This window comes from Apium graveolens, chromosome 8, assembly GCF_009905375.1.
Source record: "Apium graveolens cultivar Ventura chromosome 8, ASM990537v1, whole genome shotgun sequence".
Classification (NCBI taxonomy): domain Eukaryota; kingdom Viridiplantae; phylum Streptophyta; class Magnoliopsida; order Apiales; family Apiaceae; genus Apium; species Apium graveolens.
This window is the reverse complement of record NC_133654.1, coordinates 99,992,844-100,014,217: the sequence shown is the minus strand read 5'-3', so window position 1 is coordinate 100,014,217 and position 21,374 is coordinate 99,992,844. Positions and strand designations below refer to the sequence as shown.

At 36.1% G+C, this 21,374-nt stretch overlaps 1 long non-coding RNA gene and 1 other non-coding gene across 2 annotated transcripts; both read right to left on the bottom strand.

Annotated features, from left to right (window-relative positions):
• Positions 1–2,200: 2,200 nt before the first annotated feature.
• On the bottom strand, positions 2,201–2,307 carry LOC141682220 (small nucleolar RNA R71). The gene has a single exon (XR_012559622.1). It is a non-coding gene; the product is annotated as a small nucleolar RNA R71 (small nucleolar RNA).
• Positions 2,308–14,856: 12,549 nt separating this feature from the next.
• On the bottom strand, positions 14,857–16,229 carry LOC141680986 (uncharacterized). Its single transcript, XR_012558461.1, has 3 exons — positions 16,067–16,229; positions 15,437–15,517; positions 14,857–15,224 (listed from the first exon to the last, which is right to left on the bottom strand). It is a non-coding gene; the product is annotated as an uncharacterized LOC141680986 (long non-coding RNA).
• Positions 16,230–21,374: the final 5,145 nt, after the last annotated feature.

The following is a 21,374-nucleotide window of genomic DNA, read 5'->3' as shown; positions in this document are numbered from 1 at the left end:
TTGAGGAGCTGAGGAGTAATAGAGCCAAAGATGGACTGCCAAAAACTCTATCTATTCCCTTCACAAGAAAGAGGGTGCATTTGAGGCCTTATTGGTTGATGGAATTTATGGATGAAAAGGGAGATAGAAGATTTTTTAGATTGGAGGACCAATTGAGTATCTCTAGCAATGAGACTCTATTGGAAATGCAAGGAATGCTAGATCTCTCAGAAGCTGATGAACTTTAATTCCACAGACAACTCCAAAATCAGATAGAAGAGGACAACCGGAGGCTTGGGAAGAAATATAGACTATCAAGGAAATAGACTTATCTGCTCAGACAAGAGGAGCACCTTGATAATGACTGCGAGCTATTCTTTGTACACTTTGCATTGTTCAATTTTTAGTAAATATTGCAGCACTTATCAATTTTATCTACTATTTTCAATCTGTATTCTTAGAGTGTTTTGTTATCATCAAGTTTCTCTTAATTTATGGCTAAAATTCCAGTAGACATAAATTGGGGGAGATTGTTAGGAATATGTTGTGAACTTGATGATAAATTGTACAAAACACCTTAGTAGATTTAACTTTATGAATTTTGTAGTACTCGACGGATGATCAAATATAGTCCTGACGGATGATTCAATATAGTCCCGACGGATGATGATTTGACATCCATCGAGTGAGTAGCTTATGTAAAAATAAGTATTGTAGCATATTTCTGCAAACAACTTTCTGTAGATTCTGTAGTAGCATATGAGTCATGTTGACTACTAGTAGATATGCAGAATAGGTTGATTAATTGTAAATATGAGATATCTTGTAATTCTGCATAAATGAAATAGAGTCAAGTGTCAAATAGCTACCCGACGGATGATCAACAAAGCTACCCGACGGATGATATACAAAGCTACCCGACGGATAACAAGTATGTACCCGACTGATGATCAATTCAAATATCTGTTGACAGTGACAACACAGTCATATGCGTTGGGTGTTTGCAAAAGGAATGTGGCAGCCTGTTTAGCAGGAAATTGAGAACAAAGAAGCATTACCATTTCCATGCTATTATAAAGATATTCAAAGATGCTGGAATAGAGTAATGAAGCAGCATGGAGTTAGACTTGATAGGTTTTGTTGTATTATCCTGTCTTATTACCATATAAACTTGGTGATATATAAACCAAGTGTAGCTAGTAGAACAAATAACTAAGCAAACACATTTAGAAGAGAAATAAAAAAAGCTGTACTTGTCAAGAATTTCTCTGTAGTTTGTTTGTTCAACTTGTAAAGCAGCTGTGAGCCAATTTGAGCTTCACAGAGTTCTCAAATCGATATATATATATATATATATATATCTGGTGGATACATTCAATCCACCAGAAAGTTTTAAGAGCTTGTGTTTTTATTACTTTATGTTTGATTTACTTAATTCTTTATTCCGCACTTTGCAAATCAAAACACTTATATACATATTGAGTTAGAACACTTTTATTAATCTACAAAAGAAGCCAGAATTACATTCAACCCCCCTTATATAATTCTTATTGTATTGGTAGGGAATAACATGATCGCGTATACTTGCGTGAATATTAGCGCGTGTTTTCGTCCAAATAAGTTTTTGGCGCCGCTGTCGGGGACTTGGTGTTAATTTTTAGTTTATGTGCTTGACTTCAGTGTTCGTTAAAGTTCATTGACTCGGATATTTTAGAGAGTGTGTATGCTAACGCGTTCTCAAATTCTAAAGAGAACACTAGAAAAAGCTGAGGAGGAAGTAGTTGAAGAAATCTTTGTTAAGGAAAAAGTTGAAGAATAAGCTCTTGTTGCAATGGGTGAACCAGAAGTAAATACAAAGGCTTTGATGGACTATTCTCAGCCGAAGATCAATGATATTCAGTCTAGCATTGTTTGACCAGCCATTGCGGCTAACATTTTTGAAATCAAAGCTAGCATGATTCAGATGATACAGAACTCAGTTCAGTTTGGGGGTTCTCTGAAGGAAGATCCCAACATGTATATTAGAGATTTCATCGAGATCTGCAACACTTTCAAATTCAACAATGTTACTAAAGATGTTATTAAGCTAAGGCTTTTCCCGTTTTCTCTGAGGGATAAAGCTAAGAGCTGGTTATATTCTCTACCACTAGGCTCTATCACCAAATGGGAAGAACTCGCTCAAAAATTCCTTACTAACTTCTTTCCTATGGTGAAGACAACTGCAATCAGAAATGCTCTTACTCAATTTGTACAGCAGTCTGGAGAGTCTTTGTGTGAGGCTTGGGAACGATATAAGGAGATGCTTAGGAAGTGTCCTCACCATGGGATGCCTGACTGGATGATCATTAACTGCTTCTATAATGGTTTGGGTGCAACTTCTAGTGTGCTTGATGCAGCATCAGGTGGAGCCTTGTGGGCTAAAAGCTACGATAAAGCTTATAAATTGATTGAACTGATGGCTGCTTATGAATGCCAAAATCCTTCCCAGAGAATAACTCAAGGCAAGGTAGCAGGAATTCTGGAGGTAGATGCAGCTACTGCTATAACTGCTCAACTTAAGGCTTTGACGATGAAGGTGGATTCTTTGGCTAATTATGATGTTAGTGAGATCACTAGTGTCTGTGAGCTTTGTGTTGGTGCCCATGAGATGGAGTAGTGTGCTATTTCTAGTGAATCAGCTCAGTTCGTGAGCAACTTTTAGAGGTCACAATAACCAGTTCCAGCCACATATCATCCTAGCAACCGTAATCATCCTAACTTCAGCTGGAGAAATACTAAGAATGCAGTGCAACAGCCTTATCAACAGTATGCTGCAAAGCAATACAATCCCCCTGGTTTTCAGCAAACGCAATATGAACCAAGACAACAACTCCAGCTGCAATAGTCTAATGAAATAATCTGAATTGGAGGAGTTGAGGCTCATGTGCAAGAGCCAAGCGGTGTCTATCAAGATCTTGGAGAATCAAATTGGGCAGATTGCTAATGCCTTGCTATATCGTCAACCTGGCTCACTACCTAGTGACACAAAATTTCCAGGAAGGGAGGAAGCTAAAGAGCAGGTTAAGGAAATCACATTGAGTTCTGGGAAGGTTGCAAATCCTGAAAAATCTCAAGTTTCGGAAGCTAAAGATGTGGCTGAGGAAGAAGTGCAGAAGAAAGCAGAAGTGGAACCAAGGAAGACTACTGTGGAACACACTCCTCCTGAGGGTAATACAGGGGAGAAACAGATCTATCCTTCACCTCCTTTTCCTAAGAGGCTGCAGAAGAAAAAGCTGGATAAACATTTTGAGAAGTTTCTGGAGGTGTTCAAGAAACTTCATATCAACATACCTTTCGCTAAATCTCTTGAACAGATGCCTAGTTATGCAAAGTTTATGAAATGTTTTCTCTCTCGGAAAGTGAAGCTTGATGACTTAGAGACCATTGCTCTCACGGAGGAGCGCGGTGCTGTGCTGCAACAGAAGTTGCCTCCGAAGCTTAAAGATCCTGGAAGCTTCACTATTCCTTGCACTATCGGAAACTTATCGTTCGATAAGTGTTTGTATGATTTGGGAGCTAGCATCAATCTGATGCCCTTGTCTGTTTTCAAGAAGTTGGATTTACCTGATCCAAAGCCTACTTATATTTCCTTATAGTTGGCCCATCGCTCAATTACATATCCCCGAGGCATTGTGAAGGATGTCTTGGTCAAGGTGGACAATATCATCTTTCCTGCTGATTTTGTAATTCTTGATTTCGAGGAGGATAAGAAGATTCCCATAATTTTGGGAAGGCCATTCTTGGCTACTGGCCGAACCTTGATAGATGTGCATAAGGGTGAGCTTACTATGTGAGTGCTGGATCAAGATGTGACTTTCAATGTATTCAATGCCATGAAATTCCTGACTTAAAATGAGGAGTGCTTAAAAGTGGAGTTGGTCGATTCTGTGGTTACTTTAGAACTTGATCAAATTCTAAGGTCTGATGCCTTAGAGAAAGCCTTATTGGGGAATTCAGATAGCAAAGATGACGAAGGTGATGAGCAGTTGCAATATCTGAATGCCTCTCCTTGGAAGAAAAGGCTGGATATGCCTTTTGAATCTCTTGGAATGTCAGAACCGAAAAATGCCGAGGGGCGACTCAAGCCTTATATTGAGGAAGCTCCTACACTCGAGCTTAAACCATTTCCTGAACACTTAAGGTATGCATTTTTAGGTGATGCATCTACTTTTCCTGTTATTATTGTATCTGACCTTTCAGGCAGTGATGAGGAAAAGCTCTTGAGAATTCTGAGAGAGTTCAAATCCGCAATTAGATGGACCATAACAGATATCAAGGGAATCGGCCCTTCTTATTGCATGCATAAAATTCTGCTAGAGGAAGGTAGCAAGCCTACGGTTGAGCAACAAAGAAGGCCAAATCTGATCATGAAAGAGGATGTAAAGAAGGAAATTCTCAAGTAGCTAGATGCATGGATCATCTACCCTATTTCTGACAGTTCTTGGGTGAGTCTAGTTCAGTGTGTGCCAAAGAAAGGAGGCATCACAGTTGTTGCTAATGAGAATAATGAGCTCATTCCTACTTGAACAGTCACGGGGTGGAGAGTTTGCATGGACTACAGGAAGCTGAACAAGGCTATGATGAAGGATCACTTCCCTCTTCCTTTTATTGATCAGATGTTGAACAGGTTGGCTGGGCATGAGTACTATTATCTTCTGGATGGCTATTTGGGCTATAACCAGATTTGCATTGCTCTAGAAGATTAGGAAAAGACTACTTTTACATGTCCATTTGGGACTTTCACCTTCAGAAGGGTTTTTTTTGGTTTATGTGGAGCACCTGCCATATTTCAGAGATGCATGATGGCTATCTTCTCTGATATGATTGGTCAGAATGTGGAGGTGTTCATGGATGATTTCTCTGTGTTCGGTGATTCTTTTGATGAGTGCTTGCAAAATCTTGGTGCCGTTCTTAAATGGTATGTTGAAACCAATCTAGTTCTCAACTGGGAGAAATGTCACTTTATGGTACGACAGAGCATTATTCTTGGGCACAAGGTCTCTAGTAAGGGTCTTGAAGTGGACAAAGCCAAGGTAGGGGTCATTGAAAACCTTCCTCCACCAATTTCTGTTAAGGGAGTCCGCAGCTTTCTTGATCATACGGGGTTTTTATAGGCGGTTCATCAAGGACTTCTCTAAACATTTGTGCAATCTTCTAGAGAAAGATGCCTCTTTTAAGTTTGATGACGAGTGTCTTGCTGCTTTTGAGGTCTTAAAGAAGAATTTAATCACAACACCTATCATAACAGCACCTGATTGGAATGAGCCTTTTGAGATGATATGTGATACAAATGACTATGCAGTTGGAGCAGTTCTTGGGCAGAGAAAGAACAACATAATTCATATGGTCTACTATGCTAGTAAGACCCTCAATAATGCTCAACTGAACTATACTTCTACTGAGAAAGAACTCTTAGCCATTTTCTATGATTTTGAGAAGTATCGATCTTATTTGCGTGGGACGAAGGTGACAGTTTTCACTGATCACGGTGTTATTCGCTATCTCGTCTCGAAGAAGGACTCGAAGCCTAGATTGATTCGATGGGTTCTTTTACTTTAGGAATTTGAGTTAGAGATCAAGTACAGGAAAGGTACTGAGAATCAAGTTGCTGATCATCTCTCTCGTTTAGAAGATCCAAGTGCAACTTTATAGGATAAGACATTGATAAATGAGTCTTTTCCCGATGAGCAGCTGTTTTGGGTGCAAGAGGAAGAACCATGGTTTGCAGACATTGTAAACTACCTTGTGAGTAATAATATGCCTCCATACTTATCTTCTTCTCAAATGAAGAAGTCTCTTCATGAGGTGAAGTGGTACATGTGGGATGAGCCATTTCTGTTTAGTCAAGGAGCTAACCAAATCATCAGGAGATGTATTCTGTACAGCAAAACGGGGGGGGGGGCTCTTGCGAGACTGTCATTCGACTATTTATGGAGGCCACTATGGTGGAGAGAAAACAACATCTTGTATCCTTCAATCGGTGAAGTATGATCGCTGCCAGCGTGTGGGTAATATGTCTAAGAGGGATGAGATGCCTCTTAATGTGCTTCTCGAGGTTGAGGTCTTCGATGTTTGGAGAATTGACTTCATGGGGCCATTTGTCTCATCTTGTAATAATCAGTATATCTTGTTGGCAGTTGATTATGTGTCAAAATGGGATGAAGTCAAGTCTTTGCCGATAAATGATGCGAAGGTAGTGCTACAATTTCTTCATAAGCAGATATTCACAAGATTTGGGACTCCAAGAGTCATAATCAGTGACGAGGGATCACATTTCTGCAATCACAAGTTCACCGCCATGATACAGCGATATAATGTGAATCATCGCATTGCTACAGCCTACCATCCTTAAACAAATGGTCAAGATGAGGTATCTAACAGAGAGATCAAGCATATTCTAGAGAAAGTTGTATGTCCGTCAAGGAAAGATTGGTCTTTGAAGCTGCATGAAGCTGTTAGGGTGTATAGAACAGCATACAAGACTTCACTTGGCATGTCACAATTTCAGTTGGTTTATGGAAAGGGATGTCATTTTCCTGTAGAGTTAGAGCATAAAGCGTACTGGGCTTTGAAGAAGTTGAACCTTGATATGGATGCAGCTGGTAAGAAGAGGATGCTTTAATTGAATGAACTCGATGAGTTTCGGCTTCAAGCGTATGAGAACAACAAAATGTATAAGGAGAAAGTCAAGAGGTGGCATGATAGGGATCTAGTGCTCAAATCATTTGTGCCGGGGAAACAAGTTCTTTTGTTCAACTCTCTTCTTCATCTTTTTCCTGGAAAATTGAAGTCGAGGTGGTCAGGGCCGTTTATTATCAAAACTGTGTTTCCACATGAAGTAATGGAGATTTTTGAGAATGATCTGAGCCAACACTACATCATAAACAGTTTATTGTAACACCAAAAAAAGTGTGAATAAAGGCCAAAAAGCTTTGCTGAAAGTGAAGAAAATAGCTATGGTAACACTTTTATGAAAAATAGGATCGTAACTAATATCAGTGCTACCATAGGGGTCTATGGTAATACTTTTTCAATTTTTGGTAACACCGGAAAAAGTTTAACCATAGGACATCTATGTCTACACTTTTATTATTTTGGTAACATTAAATTTGGTGTAACTATAGATCTATGGTAACACAATTATGGTATTTGTTACATTATATTTGGTGTAACCATAAGGCTATGGTAACACCATATTAGCTATTGTAATACTAAATTTTGAAAAACAAAGTTATCAATGGCTACAGCTTGTTATCTATAATTACACTTTTATGTGGACCTTTTAGGATTTTACCTACACATTTAAATCTACACCTACATTTTTTTTGGTATTCACCAACAGAGAATATGAACAATTTATATCAATAGCTACACTTTACAGGACTCTTTTCCAACACTTTGTGAGAAAAAAGACAATATAATATTTGAAAATAGAACTTCTCCATTTCAAAACATTCATCAACAAAAATAATCTAACAACCAAAACAACCAATTCAAGTGCCACCAACCACCAACAAGTTCCAAGCTTAACAACCACCAATCATACCAAAACAAGTACTCGGAACTAAAACTAAGAGACCACATCAAGATGATGATTTACAATATCAAACCAAAATAGAGTTCAACTGCATAAAGTATTACTAATGATCAGAATCAAATGACTCTGATGTTTCTGGCGACTTGTCGGACTCTGCTGCTTCTTTTGTCGAATTGTCGGACTCGTCGAGGCTGATCTTCAAACCTGGATTCTGCTCTGCCAATTTTTTCATCATGTCTCGAAACTTCAGTTCAAGTTCGTCATCCATCTCTTTCTCGATTTCGGCCCGAATTCTAGCATATTCATGCTCTGGAACCAATAATGTACGTGTTGTTCCTGATGAAGCCGCCTTTTGTTGCTTTTCCTGTTTTTTGCGAACAAGCCTTCCAATCAGGTAAGATGGGGTCCTTTCTTTGTCACCATGAACCAGCTTATTAGCAGCCTCAGCACCTTCGGTCTGTAGAACGTTTTGGGCTTTGGCCTAAAAAAAGGCGAAATCAGAGCTCATAACATACGCAAATAAGCCAGAAAAAGTGAAAATCATGTGTGAAGTAATTGACTGACTTTGAAATTAAAGTGAACTTGAATACCACAAAAAAGGATTTACAATTTTTTTGTTAACCTCATCAGCCATCTCATCTGGTATCTTGTACTTGCGCTTCGCATCTCGTTTACGTGTCTCCAAATAAACATCAGCATTAGAAATTTTTAGCAGCTCTTCCACTTCATCGTCATCAATACCGATGGGCAATTTATCAACTTTTTTGAGCAGCTGAATTTCATAAATTAAAATAGTCATTCAGTGCAGCAGGAATTTCAAGAATTACTCAGGATGATTAGAATTAAACAAAGTGAGTGAAAATATATTTACTAGGTTGCTTCTAACTTGGGAAAAAGTACTGGGCCCCGTAGTATGTGGCTCTCTAACTTTTTTACATGCTTCGGCATTCCTTTTTGATGTCTCCTATGGGAATAAAGCAATCAAATATTAATGGTATTTAGTGACAGTGGGCACATTAAATAAGGGAATCCAGAATTAATAATTTATATACCTTCACTTTTTCATCACCCCAATAAGTTAATAGTATCTTTCAGTCTTCAAGAGAAACGTCCCTCGGCCTATGCTTCAACGTCTCCTCGTCCGTAGCATACTTGGTGTAATAATCTCGCTTAATCCGACTTTTATTGCTCATAAACTGACCACTCATGGTTGTAAAACCCATGATTTATCCTCTTCCAGAATGATAAACTTGTACTGCAAGAATGTTACATAAACTGAATAAAGAAAAACACACAAAATAGGAGCACAACAAATAAAAAAAGCATAAAATTATAACAACTTCACCTTGACATACTCCTACAGCAGTTCCTTTTCAGGAACTTCATGCCAACTATCAGAGGTAAGAGACACAAATTGCCTAAGGGTTGTCCCCAAAAAGATACTCAATTCAGCAGTTGAATTCTTCCCTCCACACGATATAGGTTGAAATTTATCGCTCAAGGTGACAACTAGTTTCTCAGTGCTGTTATGAACACGGCTCATTTTGGTCTTTCCTCGTTTTCTTTTTGAAGCTTCCACGGGTGTATCTCCTACTCGTAATTATCAATTAGACTCAGAAATTATTATGATACAACTAACAGTCTAACATGATTATCATTTAGCAATAACAAAAACAGTCTAACATGATGGAAATGAACCAAACTTGATTAAATGAAAAACAATTACCTGATTCAGACAGTACTTGTTGCGTTCCAGACTCTCCCTCCGAGATCTCCTTTTGAATTTGTAGTTTATCACGTTCTCGCAATTGATTATAGGCAACCATGGAACCAGGACCATATTTTAAAGCTTGTAGCCTTTCTTTTGCAGTAGGAACATGTGCATAATTTTTCTATCAAAATGCAATTAAAAAAATTACAACCTTCTCAAAATATAATCTATTGGTTTGTTAGTTTTTATTTAATATATTAAATTATAATCACACATAATTTTCAATTTTAATCTTAATTGCCTTTATTAATTTTAATCATAGTTTTCACACATAGTACATTGAGATGCACTTAATTAGTACAAAAATTGCTTTAAAAGTGATATCTCTGCAGGAAGCGACTTCAGAGTTGCTTCCTTATTCTGAGAATCGTCCACCAATTTTGCAGTTTGGCCACGAGATCTTGGGCCACCTATAGTGCTCCCGGGTATAACTCTTTGTCTCTTAGTCTTTTTATTTTTCTACAAGTATTTTATTAATTAGTACAATATCATAAGTAATAAATATTATACCTGAAAGTAGAGAAAAAAATCATGGAGAGTATTAGCTTATACCTTTGAAGTGACATTATCATCCTCCTCATTCTCACTTTCTCGAGCAGGATCATTACTCGAGAGGTAATCACTTTCACCTGTATCTTCATTAGCTTGCTTCAGTTTCTCTTTTGCCTTTTCACTAGCTGACTTGGTTTGGACTAATCCAAGGGCAACAAACTTCTCTTTATTTTTTGCAATATTTTTATTCCTTCGCATTTCGTACTCGTTGCATCCCTCACCTTCAACTGGCTATACCGTCTCTTTACTTCCTCCAAATTCCACTAAACCAGCTTGTCCAGCACCAGTTCTACTTCCCTCTACATCATTAACTACAACTTTTGGACATGGTTTCACTATTTCATGATTCACATCTTCTTGACTGAACTGTAGTTTTTTCCTTACGATGACTGATCTTCTTTCCTTTTCAGCATTCATGTTCTTCATTCGACGTGTTTTCTCAGCATTGATGTTCTGTAGTGTCACAACAGTCCTCTTCTTGGCATTCACATTTGTTTCTTTCACTTTAAAAGGTTTGGACTTTGACCTTACAATTACGTGTGGCTGTATTTGCTTCACTGGTGGCACATCTGGATCGACATTGGTGTCAAGGTAAAAATCAACTTCCGGTCTCCCATTAATGAACTCAGTTACACCTCGATCATCTGTTACAAGCTTCCAGCCTCTCGGCTTGATGTACACACCTCCAATCTCATCATATTTCAGGTCTTTAACAAACTCCATCAGCACTGAGTAAGAGAAATAATCACGTTCCACGTCATATACCTCGCACTTGTCACCAACATACTTAGTCTTCATGAAGTTACCCATGTGGTGCAATCGAATGACAACCTTGTCACTGTCCATCCTGTAAGAAATAAGCCAGTAAATACATTAGTCGATGCATAATATGAAAAATTGAGATTAAAATGCATAAAATGAAAAATGCAGATTAAATATGCATATAATGAAAAATGCAGATTAAAGATACATAAAATGAAAAATGATGATTAAATATTGAGATTAAATATTATAAACGGAAGATCTTTAAACAGCTAATCAATTATGTATAGGCTCAATTTAAAAGCAAGAAGCAGCCATGCATATTAAGGCATTTGCAAGTTTTAACCTTGCTAAAAGAAGAGCAATTATATACAAGAGGTGATGGTCAACATTTTACTAGACTAAACTTGATTTTCATTTTAATGAACTAGACTTGAAATTAAAAATGCTTAAAATTAAATCTCTGAATCTATTCTAATTTTCACATTTATTTAATTTACCAAGTCCAAAATCTTTGAATTTAATCCTTTGGTTGATATGACGGAATGGGAATTTGTGTTGTAGGGACATCTTCTCTATACCAAGAAGTTTTATTATCTTGTTCTTCTATTATAGATCGAAGTAGAGTGTCATTAGAAAACTGAGCACTCATATCATCTTCAACCGCATCATTCTCCCCTTCCGTATCATGAACCTCCATGGACTGCTTTCTAATCGGATAATTCAATTTTTTTTTGATGGGATCTTCTATTTAAAACACCTGCCGCACTTGTGTTTCCAGGACAAAAGGATCATTTTTCTGACACACTCGGTTAAAATTAACTCGAGTATATGCAAATGAATCCTTTTCATCTTTATACCAAGTACACTTAAATAAAACAATACGAAAGGCTCCCCAATAGTCGACTTCTAATATATCTTCGATTGATCCGTAATAACTAACTTCACCAACTGATGGATCAAATTCTTTTTCACTCACAAAACTAGTGGTTAGGGCTGTCAAGTAGACACCACTGTTTTGTATGGTGCACTTGCGATCTCTATACTTTGTGTGAAACCTATAGCCATTTACTACGTACCCGCTGAACCGCTTAGCCTCTCATCTTAGACTTTTAATAATGAAGCTAGTTCCCTCTAAACATTTGTTTTTGTCCTAATTTCATCCCTGAACTAGTCACATACTTCAACCATACGTGCTTTTTCCCTTTTATAACGCTTGGACTGTGCATTATTGTCCATTAATGTATGATGTTTTCTGAAATTAAAACAAATATGGTATTTTAGTTTGCATAAATTAGTAGCATATTTTATATACTTTATGTGTAAGATTTTAGGACTTATTAATTTAAATGACTTACTCAATTAGGTCTTCCACTTCCCTGTTATTATAATTAAATAAAATATATCAATGGGCCATGATCCAAGTATCTTGAAGTAAGTTGATATCTTTCCATGTTTTGCTTTTCCCCAGACCGATAGGATACCCGCCTTTTTCTGCATTTGAAGTTGGAGCTTCATTTATCGATTTATTTTCACCATCATTCAGAAACCTTGCACACAATGTCAAACATTCTTCAGCTAGGTAACCTTCTGCAATAAATCCTTCGGGTTTACTCTTATTTCGAACATTTTTCATAAGTACACCTAAGTACCTCTCAATTGAATACATCCGCCTTTGGTGAACCGGTCCACCGTATCGCTTTCCAAGCACAAATGTACCGGTAGATGTACCATAATGTCAAAGAAGAAATTTATGAATATATTTTCAAGTAAGAAGATTATTTCAATAATCTCCTGTTGTAACTTTTTAATCTCCTCAACCTCAATAACTCTAGAACAAATACCTCTTAAAAATTCACCGAGTCTTATCAGCGGTACTGCCATCTCGGGCTTTAATGAAACCTTGACAGTAAATTATAACAAGTATTACATGATTACATGTGCATCATGACTTTTGTATCCCACTATTTTCCTATCTTGCACGTATTTGCTAATGTTGGAAGTGAAACCATAAGGGAATTTAGTTTTTTCAAGCACTGAATAGAAAATATCTTTTTCTTTATTAGTCATGTCAAACTTCGCCCCCTAATTTCAAGGTGTTTTCCATCGGCAGAGGTGGTAGGGTAAAGGGCCTTTCTAATACCTAAATCCTTCAGATCTAATCGAGCTTCAAGATGGTATTTAGTTTTACCACCAATATTCAACAAGGTTCCCAAAACACTATCGTATATGTTCTTTTCGATATGCATAACATCCAAGTTATGTCGAGTTAAGTTGTCCTTCCAATATGGCAACTCAAAAAAAATTGACCTTTTCTTCCAAGGGTTGACATCGCCACTGACTTTTCTTTTTCGACCCACCCTACCAAACGAATTCTCGTAACCATCCAAGATTTCTGCAACTTGTCTCTCAGTTAACATCGGAGCAAATGTTCCAGCCTCCACTTCGCCATTAAATCTTCTTTTTTCTTATCTCCACTTGTGGTTAGCATCTAAAAAATTGCGATGGTTCATATAACAAACTTTTTTGCTATGCTTCAAATACATTGATGATGTTTCGTAGTGGCATACTGGACACACAAGCTTCCCTTTTGTGCTCCACCCCGATATCATTGCATAACCAAGGAAGTCAATAATTGTCCATAGGACACTTGCGTGTAACATAAACACTTGATTAGTTGCAGCATAATATGTTTCCACTCCTGTTTTCCATTGCTCTTTCAACTCCTCAATCAGAGGCTGCATGTAGACAACGATGTTGTTTCCCGGATCATTCGGGCCAGGAATAATAGTTGAAAGAATTAAGTTTTCTGGTTTCATATTTAGCCATGGAGGAAGGTTGTAATTCACGATTACAATTGGCCATGTGTTGTGCGTGGCATTCATCTTGCGAAATGGATTGAACCCATCAGTAGCTACACCCAATCTCATATTACGAGATTCGGATGAGAAATGCCGAAACATGGCGTCCATAGTCTGCCAAGCTTTAGCATCAGCTGGATGACGGAGTTTCCCGTCTTTCTTTCTTTCAACCGCATGTAAAAATATTTGTTTAGCAAAATCTTTGCACATAAATAGTCGTTGGAGCCTTGGGATCAGCAGAAAATATCACATTACTTTGGAATTTTGCTATTGTCATCGTTCGCTTCTTGTGCCATGCCTTTCCACCTTGAAACACCACAAGTCTTGCAAGAAACTTTATTTTTTATTCTCCCCCCAATACAAGATGCAGTCATTCGGACATGCATCTATCTTCTTATAGTCAAGACCTAGATCCTTTCTAATATTTTTAGTGGAATTACAAGAGGCAGGCACATTAATACCGGGAACAGCCTCTTTTAACAACTGTAATAGCTCTTCGAATGCAGACTCGGTTACTCTGTTTAAACACTTCCAATGGTACAACCTAACTAAAAAACTTAATCGCGAGAAATTCTTGCAACTAGGGTAGAGGGGCTGTTTTCCATCATTGACAAGTTGATAAAATTTCCGGGCATCTGCATTTGGTCCCATGTTGTCTTGTGTCACATCTAACATCTCGTCAAGATTATCTCCGAATCAGGGATTTGGTTCGGAATCCATATTATCGATTTTGTCTACCAATAAAGTAATATCATAAATCCACTTAATGAACGACATTATTGGTCTACTGCAGATCATGTGACTCTCAACATCTCCGGCAGACCACCACAAGCGATTTTCACACTTACGACAATGGCACTTTATTTTCTCTCCAGTAGCGTAATTGCCCATCACTTTACTCACAAACACTTTCACTCACTACGCCATAAGTGGGCTACTGTAATGCCTAAATGGTGTTACAATAGGCCCCAAAAGCGTTACAATAGGCCTATTGTAACACCGGGGGCTTTATGTATACGAGCATTACAATAGACACCCTAATGTAACACTGAACTGATCTATTATAAAAGAGAGGAAAACGTTACAATAGGCACCTACTGTAACACTAACAGGCCCAAATGTAACACAAAATGAGTGATACAATAGCTTGATCAAGATTGCATAAGTGGGATCCAGAAAGTGGGTTCCACGTGGCCCTCATAGGTGGGGCCCATATGGGCCCCACCTCTGTGGACCCCACCTTGTGGGTCCCACATAACCTATTATAACAATAAATTTTATCTATTGCAACACCAATTTTTTTAGTTAGGCAACACTGGAATATTTTTATTGTAACAGTCTTTTTATCTATTGTAACACTATTAACATATATAATGTAACATTATATGTAAACAAATGTTACACTAGAACAAGCAAATGTAACTGTTATTCTAAACATTTTTGAAATATAAAGTTTGTTTTTAGAACAATCCATAATCAACAAAAACATCAAATCTGCGTACATAAGAGTCTCAGCTCTGCAAACCAAGAAACTACATAACAGTATATTCTCCAAACCATCTCCAACACCAACGACGACCAAAGTACTACAAATAGCCTCATCCCAACGCTAACAACGACGATAAAATAATTTAACTTTGTCTATGATTTATGTTGAGAAGTCCAGCAAGCAATTTGTGTTGAGACATCGTGTCTATGATTTGAGAGAAAATATCTCTCGATACTGTAATAAGAAAGATAAAAGGTGACCATGTTAGCATAAAATTTAGTTATGTCACTCAAAATTACTGTAATCGGAAAGTAAAAAAAGTGTTGTGAATCTAAAAGTAGTGTGTGATAATGAAATCGCAAAGTCGAAAAAAAGTGTTGTCAAAAAAATCGGTAAGTCAAAGAAGTGTGTAAATTAACAGAAATTGCAGTGTTGTAGACACTCACCAATCCTGGACAAACCGTTAAGTGGTAACTATTTAGTAAGCTCACCATTTCCATGAGAGGCATTGATCTTACACCCCTGACCTGTTCATATTGATACAAGATATGGTCACAGATATACATATTCAAATAAATGGATAAAACCGAAAAACATCTATTACATGATATAGATGTTAGAAGAGGTGGAAGTGGATGTTTGTTGTGGTTCGGCACTCTGTATGATATGAGAGGCTTCTCAGAATATGGTCAGGTTATATATGTAAGAATGGCTGCATCTGATTCAGGTAACTCTGTTATTCTGGGTTTTTTTTTTTGCAGAAAGCAAGTCAAACTTGACAGGGCCCTTAACCTGATTCACACAAACACACAGCCTTGATTCTTACACATGCAGACAACCTTGATTCTTATACATGCACACAACCTTTTTTTCACACAAACATGTTGATAGCTAAGATGTAACTTACACTCTGTTATAATCAAATTATCTGCTGACAAACACAAACAAAACAATCAAACTAACTAAGATGGAAATAAAATGGAGCCCTATTTTACATGATTTAAGAAACCTAAAAGAGTAAAGTAAGAAAAGCACATGGAACATTAGCAGAACCAACCAAATTTGATGGAAATTACCTCAAGGATATCGGTGATTTCTCGAACACTTTCAGGCTGCAAAAACAAACTGTACAAGTAATAATAACATGGATATTTTCTCCATATTTATTCCTCAACCCAACATGTTATATGCTGACTCATCTCTACAATTCCACCAACATTATCAGCTATTATACCAAACAATAACTAAGCTTATGATAAGAACATGATGAGCTGTGGATTCCACATTTTTCTTAAAAAAAGCCACAAACCACACAAATAATAGGTAGATAAATAAGAACCATGATATGTACATATTTTAAAAATATGTCATATATTCATATGTAATATAGTAGAATAAAACCTCAGTTGCAACACCCTTGTCATTTTTGTACCCAAGCGTTTCCAAAATCTCAGTAACTCACCAGTACTATATTAGTTCTTTTTATCAGTTTGTTAAGTTACAATTAAAAATTTTGTTTTTGTTTGCTAATTAGCTAGTATAATTTTTAATCTATGAACGACTTATATTCCATAAGTGATGAAAAAATCACCTTCAGGGAGAATCAATATGATCAATAGGGGGGCTATTGCACTTGACTACTTCCCCTTGTTCCACCTCCAAAATTAAATTCAGCTTCTCAAGTCAAAACATACATATAGAAAATATAAAAGCTCAAAATAAAAAAATATTGATCCAAGAAAAATAGAAAAAATATCAATTTATTTGTAATAAATTTGTTTGTTTTAGTTATTTTAAATGTGATATATTTACTTTAATATATCAATTTTTGGGATTCATATAATTATCATGGTAAAATATTAGATATATCAATTTTAGCATTAATAGATTTGATGTATTTACCAATACACAAGGCTTTGAGAATTTTATGAAAACTAATGCATAATTTTAAGATCAGAATGAAATTTTTATGTTTCTTTTGTTAGTTTATAAATTTTATATCTAATTATTTTAAAAATTGCATACATAAATTAATTTAGTGTTTACCTTCCTAGTTTGGTGATGTATCTAATTTCGTGAAGCTTTGGGTTAATATAAACTTTTCATTCATTTTTTGATCATTTTGGTAGAAGATAACACTGAGAGAGTTTTATTTTTGTTTTATTTGGAGTAGTATAATCTCTTCTCAAGTAATATTTTGCTTCACTGGCTTACTACTAATAGTAATTCAAGGTTCATTATGTCTCGCCAACTACTAAAATACACGTGAAGGCACCTAAAGAAAATTGCTCTGTAGTCTGTGAAAATATCAAAATATCTGGAAAGCTCATTTTGCTCAAAGTCTTTGATCATGAAAAATCTTTATTATGCTAACATACCTGATGTTACACATTTTAGTTCTACAACACTCTGAATATCTGAGTTCTGTTTGTCATCATCTAATGCACCCAGCTACACCAAATTTGCTTGCTTTCAAACCACTTATCTAGAGTATTAGTTGCATTTTGAGCATCCTGAACACATAATTATCAATCATTATATCTTTTGGATTTAGCTTGGACAGAGTAGGTTAGACAAAGGGGGTTCATAGAAAAAGTTTACCATATTCTAAAATGAAACAATTCCAAATCCTCTTAAACGCCTAGTTTTCTCATCCCGGCATAATCTCGACAACAGTGTTCTCAGATGTATTAAGATAATGTTGTATTATATCAACTGAAAAGGCAAACTGAGGAGTAACTGCAATACAGAAAAGCAAGCAAATAGAACATATTAAAGTGACCTCCAAAACCAAAAAAAATGGGTATAACTTACATTTTTTTGGGAAGGGTATAACTTACATTAGATTAATTTAAGTTTGAAAAAAATATTTAAAGGAGAGAAAAGAGACCTGAAGTATTTGTTCTCTGAGTATTGGCATATTCCTAGTTTACTTTGAAAGGTTGTCCTAACCTCCTAGGTTGACATTCAGCCATCCAATTGTCCCATGGAACATATCAAAGTGATGACCGTTAATGAGAGTTCTAAAGATGAAAGGCTTGGCACAACAAGCAACATATGCCATACAATCCGGAGAAAATAAGAGCATCACTAGATATAACTTCAAGATTTACACATGATCAGAGTATAAGAGGAATTTAAAATAGTTCCTAGGTTTAAATTTTGAATAACGCTCCGAAAAACAAAAACCGTAGCTCGAACTATACAATAATATCGGCATCGTCAAGAAATTTAGTAAAAACTAATGTAATAAGGAAAATTTTGAAACACGGATGAATAGTAACTTTTGCTGATGATGTTGATTAAGGAAAATTATCAGACCACGCTATATAGGAGTACTGTTTTGGAAATTCTAAGATCGTATTAGTATTCCATAAAGTAAATAAGTATATGTAAAGATCGTCAGAATCCAAATTCGAACACTTTGCTTTTTCCCGAAAATCCACCAGATACCGAAAGAATTGAGTATAAGGTAACATGATTAAAAGGATTTAATTCAAGGATTATAAGAGAGGATCATAAAAGAAATATAAAATATTGAGAAAGGTTTAGGGGAACTCAAGTAATAAGATCCCGGGTATGATCCCTCATACGATAAACGAGAACGAAAGTTAAGCGAATCGTATAACAGATCAGTGGTCATTAGCCAAGTAATTATAGGTTAATCAAAGAGGTTAATGGACGATGATGTCATCACACCAACAAGAGGAAGACAAGTGTAACAAGATGACATAAGCAGATGACATGAGCATGACAAAGTGGGAAGGATTGGTTGGTTGATTGTGAGCCACACAATTTTTACCATGGTAACAATTTAATTAACAAACAAAAGGTAGCAACCAAGCCAAGGCAAAACAAATCACAAAACACAAATTAGAAGTTGACTTTTGCTTTCCAAGAACAAAAGCTCTCGGCCAAAACCAGAGCAGCAACTTCAAACTACCATATCTCCTTCAATACTCACTCAAATAGTATGTTCTATAGCTCTTTGGAAAGGTATTGAGATGGCCTACAACTCTTGTTCACAAGTCTCGTCCAAATAAGCATGGTACAGCCTAGTTTTGACAGTTCTTTCAATCTGACTTTTAGAAACTTCAAAACCTAACTTTATGTTCTTGATTTCTTTGAAAAGATCAAGCTTGTAGGAGGCTCCCTAAGACTTCCTAGCTACTCTAATCACTCCAAGGAAGGTATAACACCTCCAAACCCTAACTTTACTTTGAGTATTACGAAGGTTTTGATGGTTATAGTAAATGAGAAGCATGATGCTTGTGTGTTTAGAGTTTGGATTGGATTTGTAGTGATTTGGATGTTGAAATCTTGTTTATAGTTAATGAAACTTAAGTATAGCTAATAGTTCATGTGTGGGGGTGTATAAATTGGAAAATCTTGAGGTTTGGGGACTGATGTAGTAAGTTTGGATGAGGGTTGGTTGTATTGTTGGTTGTGAGTTGAATGGTGCTTGTTTGGAGTGGTTTAAAACTTGGTAATCGCGTAAACATAATAGTCGTAATGCCCAATTTCATACAACTGCTTGTTCTTAGTGTTCGGGATAGAGAACTAACTATTGAATCTGTGACTTTGCCATCTTTAGTTAGATTATGTCGTAAGCTTCGTTTTGATATATGGTCGCTTGAATCCGATGTACGGTTTAGGAGAAACGACCGTTTTAAGTAACGGCATTTCGCGAACGAACCATTACCCCTCGCCTTACTTTGAAACCTTGATTAAGGCCCTTAAATGACTAATTGGAGTATGAAACAATTATGTAAAGTGGATTAGGCAGTTGGTAGAGTACTCGCGAAAGAATCGCCTTAAAATTCTTAATGGTTAATTTATTAAAAATGGTGGAGGCAAGGGTACTCGAACGACTAATGTAATTCATTAAGCGTAGAAGTGACCATAAGCAAACATTAGGGTTCAATTAGTTAAAGTCTAGTTTCTTAAGCGACCGTGGGTTAATTTTGACTTATGTTGTTGTTCATAGGTTATCGGACCCACTCTAAGCTTAAGTCTATTCGGGAACACTCAGGCAAGTTTTCTACCCGTTATACTGTTGTTGTGATGTAAATATATGTATATGTATTATCTTGTGATAGGTGCATGGTTATTATTAGCAAAGTCTTGCGATATATTGGAGCATGTGATATGATATTTATATGCATGCCTATTTCTTAATCTTGATATCTAATTGTTGATTCAAATGCTTATAAGTTGCATAGTACCTATGCTAGAGATAAGCAGTAGTTGCGTATATCCTTAGTATAGGGGACCCAAAGGTGAATATTTTCTAAACCGGGAGTCGATGTTCCCGAGTATAATATATATATATATATATTGATATAGTTTTCAAAACTATTAATCGAATAAGGTTTATTCGATAACTTTATTTTATTTAATGAATATTATTTTGAATATTCATTCGAGAACTTATGACTCCGCTTACTTTATTTAATAAATATTATTTTGAATATTCATTCGAGGGCTTATGACTCCTCTCCTTTTATTAAATAATATTCTTTATTTTATTAAAGAATAATGTTTCAATAATCAAACATATTTTCGATTATTCAAATAAAGATCGTGCTTTCGTATAAGTATATCTTTGGTTATTTATTATTCATTTCAAGTATGAGTTGTTAAACTTTTACTTCAATTATTTTTATAAAGATTATCCTTATGGGAATATTATTTAAATAATAATATTCAGATAATCTCCAACATATCGGGACTGATTTATTTTATTAAATCAGCATTACTCCAAATATTCTTAAAAATGTTTTCGAGTCTTCAAAATGATTTTAAAAGTTAGAGCGGATCCCAAAATTCAATTTTATATTTAAGATCTTCCTTTCAAAGGGAATTTAAATACTCACTCAAAACCTGAGGGATCCAGCTCTGTGGTGTATTTTATATTCGCAACAAGGTTGCTGTTTTGAGAAAACATTTTGATTACTTGCCCAACGTTCGGGAAGTAAGTCCATCTATTTGAGTCGCCATAAGCAACATGGGCTCAGTGGGCATCCATGAAAGTGTAAGTGGCTCAGTGGGAGTCCATCAATGCGTAAGTGGCTCAGTGGCAGTCCAGCATAGGTCCTAATGCGGCCAGGGTGATCACCAGTGGGGAATTCATCCATCTACTAGTAGAAAAGGTTACTTATTGGTATCTTTGCCTGATCAACAAGATATCAGGTTTATTCCAAGGTTTTCTCCTATCCAAAATTCATTGGATATTGCAACTCTGTTTATAATTTTCATAACAGAGGTTTTCAAGGAGTGTATGAAATATATATATATATATAGATGTATATATATATATATCGGGATTTAATGAAGTATCTCGTAACTTCATTTCTTTCAAATGATATTTCAAAGATTGAATCT